General features: G+C 51.0%; 1 pseudogene; it reads left to right on the forward strand.

Annotated features, from left to right (window-relative positions):
• The first annotated feature begins 10,063 nt into the window (after nt 1-10,063).
• LOC148134955 (U2 spliceosomal RNA) lies at nt 10,064-10,239 on the forward strand (annotated as a pseudogene).
• Nucleotides 10,240-10,676: the final 437 nt, after the last annotated feature.

Raw genomic sequence — 10,676 nt, forward strand, 5'->3', positions numbered from 1 at the left:
CTGTCACATACACCCTCGCTCCCTTTCTCTCTTACCCTCCCTTTCTCCTTCTCTCTTTCTCTCTTTCAGACCTGAATGTGTTAACCCAGTTTTGAAACTGTTCAAAACTATTTGTGCTCATCCATTCTCACTCCACTCACAAATTTATACCCTTCCCTAAATATTTTGCATCCCCAAATGTTTGGCTCACTAAATGAGTGCCCCCACAACTAGTTTGCATGTCCCTACTACAGCCCTGAGCCCCGTACCCTTGGACAAAGGTAAGTGAGTCTGTGTGGACTGACTGGCTTGTGTCCACTTTAATGCCCTTTTAACAAGATTATTTTGTCCTTGAGTGGTCAGAAAGGTAAAGGCTCCAATATGTCTGGCAGGGGAGTGGCCAGTTCTCTCAGTTCCGGTTTTTTTCCTGGTTGGGTTTAGTTTTTAACAGCGAGTCAGAAAACTGCTGGGGGAAAAGCAGCTACAGTGAAAAGAGGTTCCATGCTTCAACAGAGTCTTACCTGAACTTTCCCTCTGAAACCTCTCCTGCTGTAGGCAATTGTGTTTGAAGTTACCTTTTGCCAAGGGATGTGTTTATGGGATGTTGCAGAGAGTGGAACAGCTTCGTTATGCTGCGATAAAGAATCAGTTGGATTTTCAAATAAGCTGTTATTCTAAATTCGGTGTTCATGTTTCACCCGTAGTACCATTTAGATTACTTACAGTGAGGAAACAGGCCCTTAGGCCCAACAAGTCCACGCCGACCCGCCGAAGCGCAACCCACCCATACCCCTACCTTTACCCCTTACCTAACACTACGGGCAATTTAGCATGGCCAATTCACCTGATCTGCACATCTTTTGACTGTGGGAGGAAACCGGAGCACCCGGAGGAAACCCACGCAGACACGGGGAGAATGTGCAAACTCCACACAGTCAGTCGCCTGAGGCGGGAATTGAACCCGGGTCTCTGCTGCTTTGAGGCAGCAGTACTAACCACTGTGCCACCTTGCCACCCATGGTCGTGTTTAAATAAGTTCTGTTTTGTTTAAAGCTGAGTGGTTTGATCAGCTGCATCACTCCTGGAATATCCACCCGCAGTCTGCTTTGAAAATACATAAAAAGTTCAGTCTGCACTACCTTCATAAAATGTTTTGAGTGGGTCTGGACTGGTCCATAACAACAGCAAGATCCCAGTTGCAGGACTGCGGAAACTTTACCTCACAGAGAGAGTCCTTTAGATCCATCATGCCTGGCTCCCCCATTAACTGACCCTGGTCCTGTCTGGCTCTTCAGACCTTGCCCCTGAATGGCCTCATTGCATCCCCTTCCTGTGGAGACAGCTCCTCCGCCCTGTCTCACACTTTTCCTGTCGTGCTCTCCCCTCTCGATCTCCCTCTCACCTACAGCAACCCCTCCCTCTTCTCCTTCATGTTCATGTCAAACACTGCCCACCCTCCCCCTCGCCATCTCCTGCCCTCTACTTGTCGACCCTACCCCCACCCATCCCAGAAAACTGGGGTATGGTATCTGTCTAATTGCTCCGCTTCCCCATCACTCTCAGATGCACCACCCCTGGGCTGGAGAATATGGTGAGCATGTTCAGAGATGAGCTGGCCTGTTGACTGACCACTGCAAGGTGGAGTAGTTCAGTCACTGGGAAGACAAAAGCAAGCCAGATGTGGTCTGTTCTCCAGCTCCATTACCGGGGAAACCAGGGTCACAACAGTCAGGGGGAGGTGTGGAATCTCTTATCATGGAAACCAGAGTTGCATCGGTCTGGGGATGGGGTATATTGCTGCGGAAACCAGGGTTACAACAGGCGTGATTGGGGTCCGTTACCAAGGAAACCGGGGTCAGAACAGTCAGTGAGAGGGATCCGTTACTGGGGAAACCGGGGTCACAGCAGTCAATGAATGGGGTCTGTTACCAGGGAAACCAGCCTCACAACGGTCAGGGAGTGGGGTCTGTTTCCAGGGAAACCAAGGCCACAACAGTCAGTGAGTGGCGTCTATTACCAGGGCAATCGAGGTCACAACAGTCAGGGAGTAGCGTCTGTTTCCAGGGAAACACGCGTCACAACAGATAGGGAGTGGGGTCGGTTTCCAGGGAAACCAGCGTCACAACAGACAGGGAGTGGCGTCCGTTTCCAGGGAAACCAGCGTCACAACAGTCAGGGAGTGGCATCTGTTTCCAGGGAAACACGCGTCACAACAGATAGGGAGTGGGGTCGGTTTCCAGGGAAACCAGCGTCACAACAGTAAGGGAGTGGCGTCTGTTTTCAGGGAAACCAGCGTCACAACAGATAGGGAGTGGGGTCGGTTTCCAGGGAAACCAGCATCACAACAGACAGGGAGCGGCATCCGTTTCCAGGGAAACCAGCGTCACAACAGTCAGGGAGTGGCGTCTGTTTCCAGGGAAACCAGCGTCACAACAGTCAGGGAATGGCGTCTGTTTCCAGGGAAACCGAGGCCACAAAAGTCAGGGAGTGGGGTCACAATGTTCCGAGGGTGCAGTCTGTTACGCTGGATATCAAGGTCAGAAAGGTCAGAGAGCCGGCCCGATTACCAGGGGCACAAGGGTCAGCACAAGAATGCGGTCATCACTGAGACTCAGGTCAATGGGAGGGGTCTGTCACCAGGGAGATTGGGGTCACAAAAATCAGGAAGTGGCGCTTGTCACTGGGGATATGGGGTTCAGAGAGAAAGTGTACTAGAGGGGATGAGCGAGCTCACTCTTTCTTTCTCCACTGAAACAGATCAGAGCCAATGGTGTTGGGGTAGGACATTAACATGGACTGAGGATTGACCAACTCCACAGAACATAAAGTGGGCTGAAAGTGGGCAAGGTGGGGGGGGGGGGCATATTTAGGATGGCAACCGGTTACTAGTGGAGTGCCGCAGTACTGGGACCACAGTTATTGCCGATGTACATATTAATGACTTGGGTTAGGGAAGTGAATGTACTGTCACCAAGTTTGTAAATCAGTCGGAAGGCAAGTGGGGAGAATGTCAGTGTCTGCAGAACGTTCTAGAGAGGTTACATGTGTGGGTGAAAACTTGGCTGGTGGAATATAAGGAGGAGAAAGTCAGGAAGAATAGAAGAGGTTAATATTATTTAAATGCAGATAGCTACAGAACAGAGGGATTTGGGATTCCTCATCTGTGAATCAGAAAAAGCTGACATCGGAGTTCAGTGGGTAATAGGGAAGGCAAATGGACTGGTGAAACCAAAATCAGAAATTGCTGGAAAAACGCAGTACTGAACCCAAAATGTTAACTCTGTTTTCTCTCCACAAATGCTGGCAGACTTGCTGATTTACTCGATCAATTTTCTGAATTTGTTTCTGATTTCCAGCAACCACAGTTCTTTGGATGTTTTTTTAACACATTGCTGGTCTTTATTTCAATGGGAATACAGTACAGCCTTCATCCTTTCAAAAGCAGTCTCACATTCTGCTAAGCAGACCACTTTTTTGTTTGTTTAGTTTCCAAATTTGTTAAAGGCACAGATATCCAGCTCAAATTATGCACAAATTTCCAGTAAACTCACACATTCCTAAACATTTACCAATTTGTCATTTAGTTTTCGGAAAAAAGGAATTCTAATAAAGTCCTCACTTTTGCCCTCCTTGGCAATATCTGTGAATATATGTGTGTGACTGCCTGCCCGTGCGTGTTTGTGTATGTATGTGTGTCTTTGTGTATGTGTATGGGTGTCTGTCTGTGTACATGTATGTGTTTCTGAGTGTCTCAGTCGGAGGTATATTTAGTAAATTTGCAAATTACACCAAAATTGGAGGTGTCCTTCAAAGTGGAAGTAGTTGTAGGTTTGGAAGGTGTTGTCGAAGGATTTTTGGTAAACGTTTGCAGTGCATCTTGATGCTACTCAGCATCGGTGGTGGATGGAGTGGATGTTTGTAAGGCGGGTACAATTACAACACTTGAAAAGCATCTGGATGGGTATATGAATAGGAAGGATTCAGATGGTTATTGGCCAAATGCTGGCAACTGGGACTAGGTTTATCGAAGTTATCTGATGGATGCCAGCCACTTAAACAAAGTGTCAATTTCCATGCTGTACAACTCCATGACTCTGTGAATCTTGATTTGCAATTCTAACGTACCAAATTGCAATTGGAATATTTGGAGTCAAAGCCAAATCATTTGTTGCTGATTCACTCGATCAAACTTCAGGTCCACCATGTTTCTGTTCATTTCAGTTGACGGGGTTGGCAGAGTTTAATGGTTTGGAGATCAGAGTTCACATAATACAAGATGGATGGATTAGTCTAAGGATTTACGTTCAGAACAGGCACCTAATATTTCCAGACAATGATAGTACTCGATCAGAATTAGAACCCGTTTCAATTGTTTGTCTTGATTTGCCTTGTAGAGAGGCAGGAATTGTTAGCATTAACAGTTCAGGTCGTTTATACCAGAGAATGGAACAGCACAAACTCCAGGCAATTGCATATATCAAGTTAAAAATCAAACAACACCAGGTTATAGTCCAACAGAATTAAACCTGTTGGACTATAACGTGGTGTTGTGTGATTTTTAACTTTGTACACACCGAGACGAACATCAACTGTGCCTGGAGGATCATCAACTCGGTGAAGGACGCTCTCTTGGTGGTCTGAAACCTGTTGATCTTCCAGCTGAAGGAGTTGACCCCGACTGAGTGTTGCAGACTGGCACATTCCAAGGTCAAGGACTACATGTTGAGGGACGCGCTGAAGCTCGGGGTAGCTGCCGCCAAGGCGCGGTGGGGAAAGACCACCGTCTAACATCTGCCTGCCTAAGAAGAACAGGGGGCCCACGCAGTCATTTGTGCTCTGCTGACGCCTCAGCTCAATGTAATCGCACCAACCTGTGAATAGGAATGATTACCCTGTTTCGATACGCAAAGAAATGGAATGTTTACAGAATGATGACATGTCCAATTGTATAGATTAAATATATATGAATAAAGTATATTTTTGAAATAAAAAAAAAAGTTCCTGAGGACCAGAGGCCTAACGTCAATTCTGGTTCCAGCCAACCTCTGAGCTATGGCCTCAGCAGCCGCCCGCAGCCCTGGCCAGGGCTTTCGCAAAACAGTCAGGGTGACTGTGAAGAAGGTGGAGGAGCGCACACCAGTTGATCGGACGGTGTTTGTGAAGAAGATTTTGCTGGAGTGCTGCGGGTACGAAGCAGCGGATGTGTACTGCCTGCAGGATTTCCCTGCGACAGGCTATTTCGATGTGACCTTCAGGAGTGTGAAGAATTGCGAGCAGCTCCTGAAGGTCTTCAAGGAAAAAGAAGGGGAACCTCTGTTCTCCATCTTGTCGGCGGTCCCGTTGTGTGTGCTTCCTGCACAGAGGAGTCGGGTTGTAACAATCCAGATGTACAACCCTCACGTCCCAGCAGTAGATGTCCTGACCTTCTTGAGGAGATACGTCCAGGTCGAGGGAGAGAGTACCGATGTGGTCGATCCTTTTGGGATCTGGACCAGCAAACGACAGGTCAGGGTAACCCTGAGGGTCGATGCCAGTGGGAACATCCTCCACCCACCCTCCAGCTTTGCCATCGGAGGAAGCAGAGGTTACCTGACATACGCAGGGCAGTCAAAAGTGTGCCGAACCTGCAGGAGGTCAGGCCACATGGCGGCGGATTGCAAGGTGACCGTCTGCCGAAATTGCAAGCAGGAAGGCCACCCGACCAAGGAATGTAAGGAGGCCAAGAACTGTAATCTGTGCGGAGAGGCGGGCCACATGTACAAGGCCTGCCCAAGACGCGGGGCCGCCATCTACGCACAGATGGCCGGAGGTGGCAACACGAGCCGTGAACCGCCCAAGACCAGCAAGGTACCACAAAACAGCATGGGAACGGTGTCTGGAGGCAACCAGAAGGAAGGGTGGGCTGTAGCGGAGCACACGGCAGACAGCGGGGAGGTGCAGCAGCCGATCCAAGCTCCTGCAAGACAGACGGAGGAAATGGAAGAGAAGGGACCAAAGGAAGCAGAGGATTGGATTACTGTGAAAAGCAGGAAGAGGAAACCTCCCAAAGCCACCCAGCGAGGGGGGAAGCGACACCTACGCGACGAGGACACATGCAGCTCTTCCAACGGTGAGGATGGGCGCAAGGCGGGTCGTCACCAGAGGAAGAGAATGAGCGCCGCGGGGAAAAAGGAGGGCAATACCACCCAAGCATGAAAAGACGATCCCTCTGAGGGGACGGGTAAAGCCCTCTCCCCACCCAGTGAGAACCAAGAGGTACCCACCGGCCCACAGCTCCAGGTAACTGGGAGCAGCGGTCCTGTGACAGCCCCGCTGTCAGATGGAGAACTGGACCATGCGGACCTTGGGCCCGACCCGAAGACACCAGAGCGGGAAATGACTCCAGCGTGGAGCCGGACAGCTACCTCAGCCCTGGTCCAGCAGTTTGCCGTCACCACGGGAATGCACACAGCTACCCCAGAGGGGCAAGACCAGCAGCAAATGGAGACTGTTAACCTTGTAAACTGTTAAAATGGGGATAAGAGTTGCCAGCATCAATGTGCGTAGCATCAAATCGGCTACGCGATGTGTTTCTACGATGGCCTTCCTGGCCAACGTTAATGCCGACGTCCTGTTCCTGCAGGAGTGTGGGATACCGCACCTCAGCAGCTACAGGAGATGGTCGAGCTTATGGGCCCATGGGCCGTCAGTTTGGTCGGGGGACAACGATAGCCGCGCCTCCGGCCTGGATATCCTGTTGAGAGGAGGCAACTTCACCATCTCCGAGGTTAAGGAGGGGTGGGTGGGCCGACATCATGTACAGGAATGCTCCCCTGAGACTGATTAATGTGTACGCCTCAGTGGGTAAGAGTGAACGGTTGGCCGTCCTGCAGCAGCTTCCACTGTTGCTGGCTACGTCCAGGCCGGTCATTCTGGCCAGAGACTTCAACTGTATCATTGATGCAGATGGACGATCCGGCGGGGGGGACAGTAAACTGGACACCACGTCCAGAGCCCTGATGGACACGGTAAAAGATGCCAAGCTGCACGACGTCTTCAGCGCCCCTGCAGACTGGGTCACGGGCAGATGGATCTATCCGCTCAAGGATAGATTACCTGTTTGTGTCCCGAACGCTCTCGGTCAGATCCACCGATGTCAAGCCGGTGTTCTTCTCTGACCACTGCCTCCTGCTGGCCGACTGTCACCTACAGGACGAGCAGCGGGCTGGTAAGGGAACGTGGAAGCTGAACACCAAGCTGTTGACCCCGGGAAACATTGAGGAGCTCAAGAGGGACTACGCAGGTTGGAGAACCGTGAAGCCCCTCTTTGAGTCCCCAGCGGACTGGTGGGAAACAGTAAAAGGGAACATCAAGAGGTTCTTCATCCTCAAAGGTGTTCAGGAGGCGAGAGAGAGGCGGGGAAAACTGTCCCAGCTCCAGGAAAGTATGCAGAACCTGCTCCTGCTGCAGACGATGGGGGTGGATGTCACGGAGGACCTCAAGGAGGTGAAGGGCCAGCAAGCCTCGCTCTTTGCTTCGGAGGCCTCCAAGATAATCTTCCGGTCCAGGGTCCGCTCGGTGGAGCAGGACAAGACGTGCTCACGTTTCTTCTTCCAGAAGGTGCACAAAGAGAGCTCTGTGCTCAGCAGCCTGAAGGAAGAAGATGGCTCGATAACGTCATCTCAGGCTGACGTCATGAGGATCAGTAAATCCTTCTACGCCAGTCTGTATGACACGAAGCCGACCGACAGCGCGGCCTCCCAGTCGTTCCTGTCCTCTATCACGGAGGTCTTAGACGACAGAACACGGGAGAGACTGGACCAGCCGCTATCTCTGGACAAGCTGACCAAGGCCCTCGAGTCCTTCGAAAAGAATAAAACTCCCGGAAGCGACGGCTTACCGGTCGAGCTGTATTCCACTCTGTGGGACTTGATTGGCCAGGACCTGCTGGAGGTGGATGTCAGTATGCTTCGGGCAGGTACCATGAGTGAATCCATGAGGAAAGGCATCATCACCCTCGTCTACAAGCGGAAGGGGGAGAGGGAGGAACTCAAAAATTGGAGACCAATCTCACTGTTGAATGCAGATTACAAAATTCTGTCAAAGGTAATCGCCAACCGGGTCAGGTCTGCTCTAGGGTCGGTGATTCACCCTGATCAAATCTGTGCTGTGCCGGACAGGAAGATCGCTGAGAGTCTCGCACTCCTCAGGGATACGATCGCCTACGTGCAGGACAGAGGGTTGGACACCTGCCTGATCAGCCTGGACCAGGAGAAAGCCTTTGACAGGATATCACACACGTATATGAGAGATGTTCTCTCCAAAATGGGCTTTGGGGAGGGAATCTGCAATTCGATCAGACTGCTCTACACCAACATTGTCAATGCAGTCTCAATCAACGGGTGGGAATCAGATAGCTTCCCAGTCAGATCTGGAGTCAGGCAGGGCTGCCCCCTCTCTCCTGCCTTGTTTGTGTGCTGCATAGAGCCATTTGCCGAGTCCATCAGGAAGGATGCGAGCCTGAGAGGGGTGACTATTCCTGGCAGCGGGGGCCTGCAGGTTAAGGCCTCCCTGTACATGGATGACGTCGCCGTTTTATGCTCGGATCCGCTGTCCGTGCGCAGACTCATGTGCATTTGTGACCAGTTCGAACGGGCCTCGGGGGCCAAGGTAAACCGAGGCAAGAACGAGGCCATGCTCTTCGGGAACTGGGCCGACCAATCCTCGATCCCCTTCACCGTCAGGACCGACCACCTGAAGGTGCTGGGTATTTGGTTCGGAGGGGCTGGGGCGTGCGCCAAGTCTTGGGAGGAGCGTATCAGCAAAGTGAGGCAGAAACTGGGCAGATGGAAGCTACGGTCGCTCTCCATCGCGGGAAAAAACCTGGTCATCAGGTGTGAGGCACTGTCATTGCTGTTATACGTTGCACAGGTCTGGCCTATTCCCAGAACCTGTGCCGCTGCAGTCACCCGGGCCATCTTCCAGTTTATATGGAGGTCAAAGATGGACCGGGTCCGAAGGGACTCACTGTATAAAGATCTGGGCAACGGGGGAAAAATACACCCAATGCCACCCTCACCCTGATGGCCACATTTGTGTGTGGCTGCATCACGCTGTGCGTGGATCCCCGGTACGCAAACACCAAGTGTCACTACGTACTGATGTTCTACCTGTCCCCGGTGTTGCGAAGGATGGGCCTGGCCTCGCTGCTGCGGAACGCTCCGAGTAGTTGGACCGTTCTGTATCACCTGTCCTTCGTGGAGAAATTTATGAAGAAAAACACCTTTGACCACAAGTCCATCAGGAAGTGGTCAGCACGTAGTGTCCTTGAGACCCTTCGGGAAAAGGAGAGGGCGGATCCTATCGAGCGGTTCCCTGAGCAGACTGTCAAAGCCATTTGGCAGAATGCCTCATCGCCAGAACTTTCCAACAAGCACCAAGACATGGTTTGGCTGGTGGTGAGAAGGGCTCTGCCTGTGAGATCCTTTATGCACGCCCGGACTCTCAGCCACACCGCACGCTGCCCTCGAAGCGGCTGCGGGGGGGACGAGACTGTCACACACCTCCTTCTGGAATGTGCCTACGCAGAGGAAGTCTGGAGAGGAATGCAGTGGTGTTTGTCGAGGTTCGTCCCGAGCAGTGCCGTGACGCGGGACTCCGTGCTCTACGGTGTGTTCCCCGGGACGCACACCGAGACGAACATCAAATGTGCCTGGAGGATCATCAACTCGGTGAAGGACGCTCTCTGGGTGGTCCAAATCCTGCTGATCTTCCAGCTGAAGGAGTTGACCCCGACTGAGTGTTGCAGACTGGCACATTCCATGGTCCAGGACTACGTGTTGAGGGACGCGCTGAAGCTTGGGGCAGCTGCCGCCAAGGCACGGTGGGGAAAGACCACTGTGTAAAGTCTGCCTGCCTAACGAAGAACAGGGGGCCCATGCAGTCATTTGGGCTCTGCTGACGCCTCAGCTAATGATATGGGCATATGATGGAAAAATGTACAGACCTGTATAAAAATGATAAGGTTTGATCTCTGTATGTACATGTTTACATATGTATGGCATGACCAACTGTACAGACCATCAAATTATGTTATGAATAAAGTATATTTTTAAATAAAAAAAAATTCTGTTCTTGTCAGTTTTAATATCTGATATGTCCCTGACTAAGGGACTGAATATTAATCTGATTTTTGCAGGAAGGAGTTGTGTTAGGAGCTTGCTTCACTAACGTCACGCATCGTCCCAGTATTGCAGTGTTTCTGGGAATGGTGTGCCCCTCATTAAAGAATCTAAAAAGCAGCTTTGTTTATCCTCTTTTTGTGATGCTTTTGCTTTATTCCTTATATTCCGAGTACGGACAGTTTTCGTTAGTCAAGTCGGACTTGTCTTCGTGCAAATCAACTTGTTCTACAATCCGATTTGTCTGTGTCTTTCAGCGTGTTATGTTCAGCACTCACTCTCGGTGTTATCACTTCATCCCTGGTACATGCCACCCCTTCCCACCAACTCCAATTCCGAACAACAAAAGTAAAACAAATTCTGGATTAGTGGTGCTGGAAGAGCACAGCAGTTCAGGCAGCATCCAAGGAGCTTCGAAATCGACGTTTCGAGCAAAAGCCCTTCATCAGGAATAAAGCTTTATTCCGAAATGTCGATTTCGCTGCTCCTTGGATGCTGCCTGAACTGCTGTGCTCTTCCAGCACCACTAATCCAGAA

Source organism: Chiloscyllium plagiosum, unplaced genomic scaffold (genome assembly GCF_037043375.1).
Source record: "Chiloscyllium plagiosum isolate Xiang-an unplaced genomic scaffold, Cpla_swu_hap1 HiC_scaffold_51, whole genome shotgun sequence".
In the NCBI taxonomy this organism is placed as follows: domain Eukaryota; kingdom Metazoa; phylum Chordata; class Chondrichthyes; order Orectolobiformes; family Hemiscylliidae; genus Chiloscyllium; species Chiloscyllium plagiosum.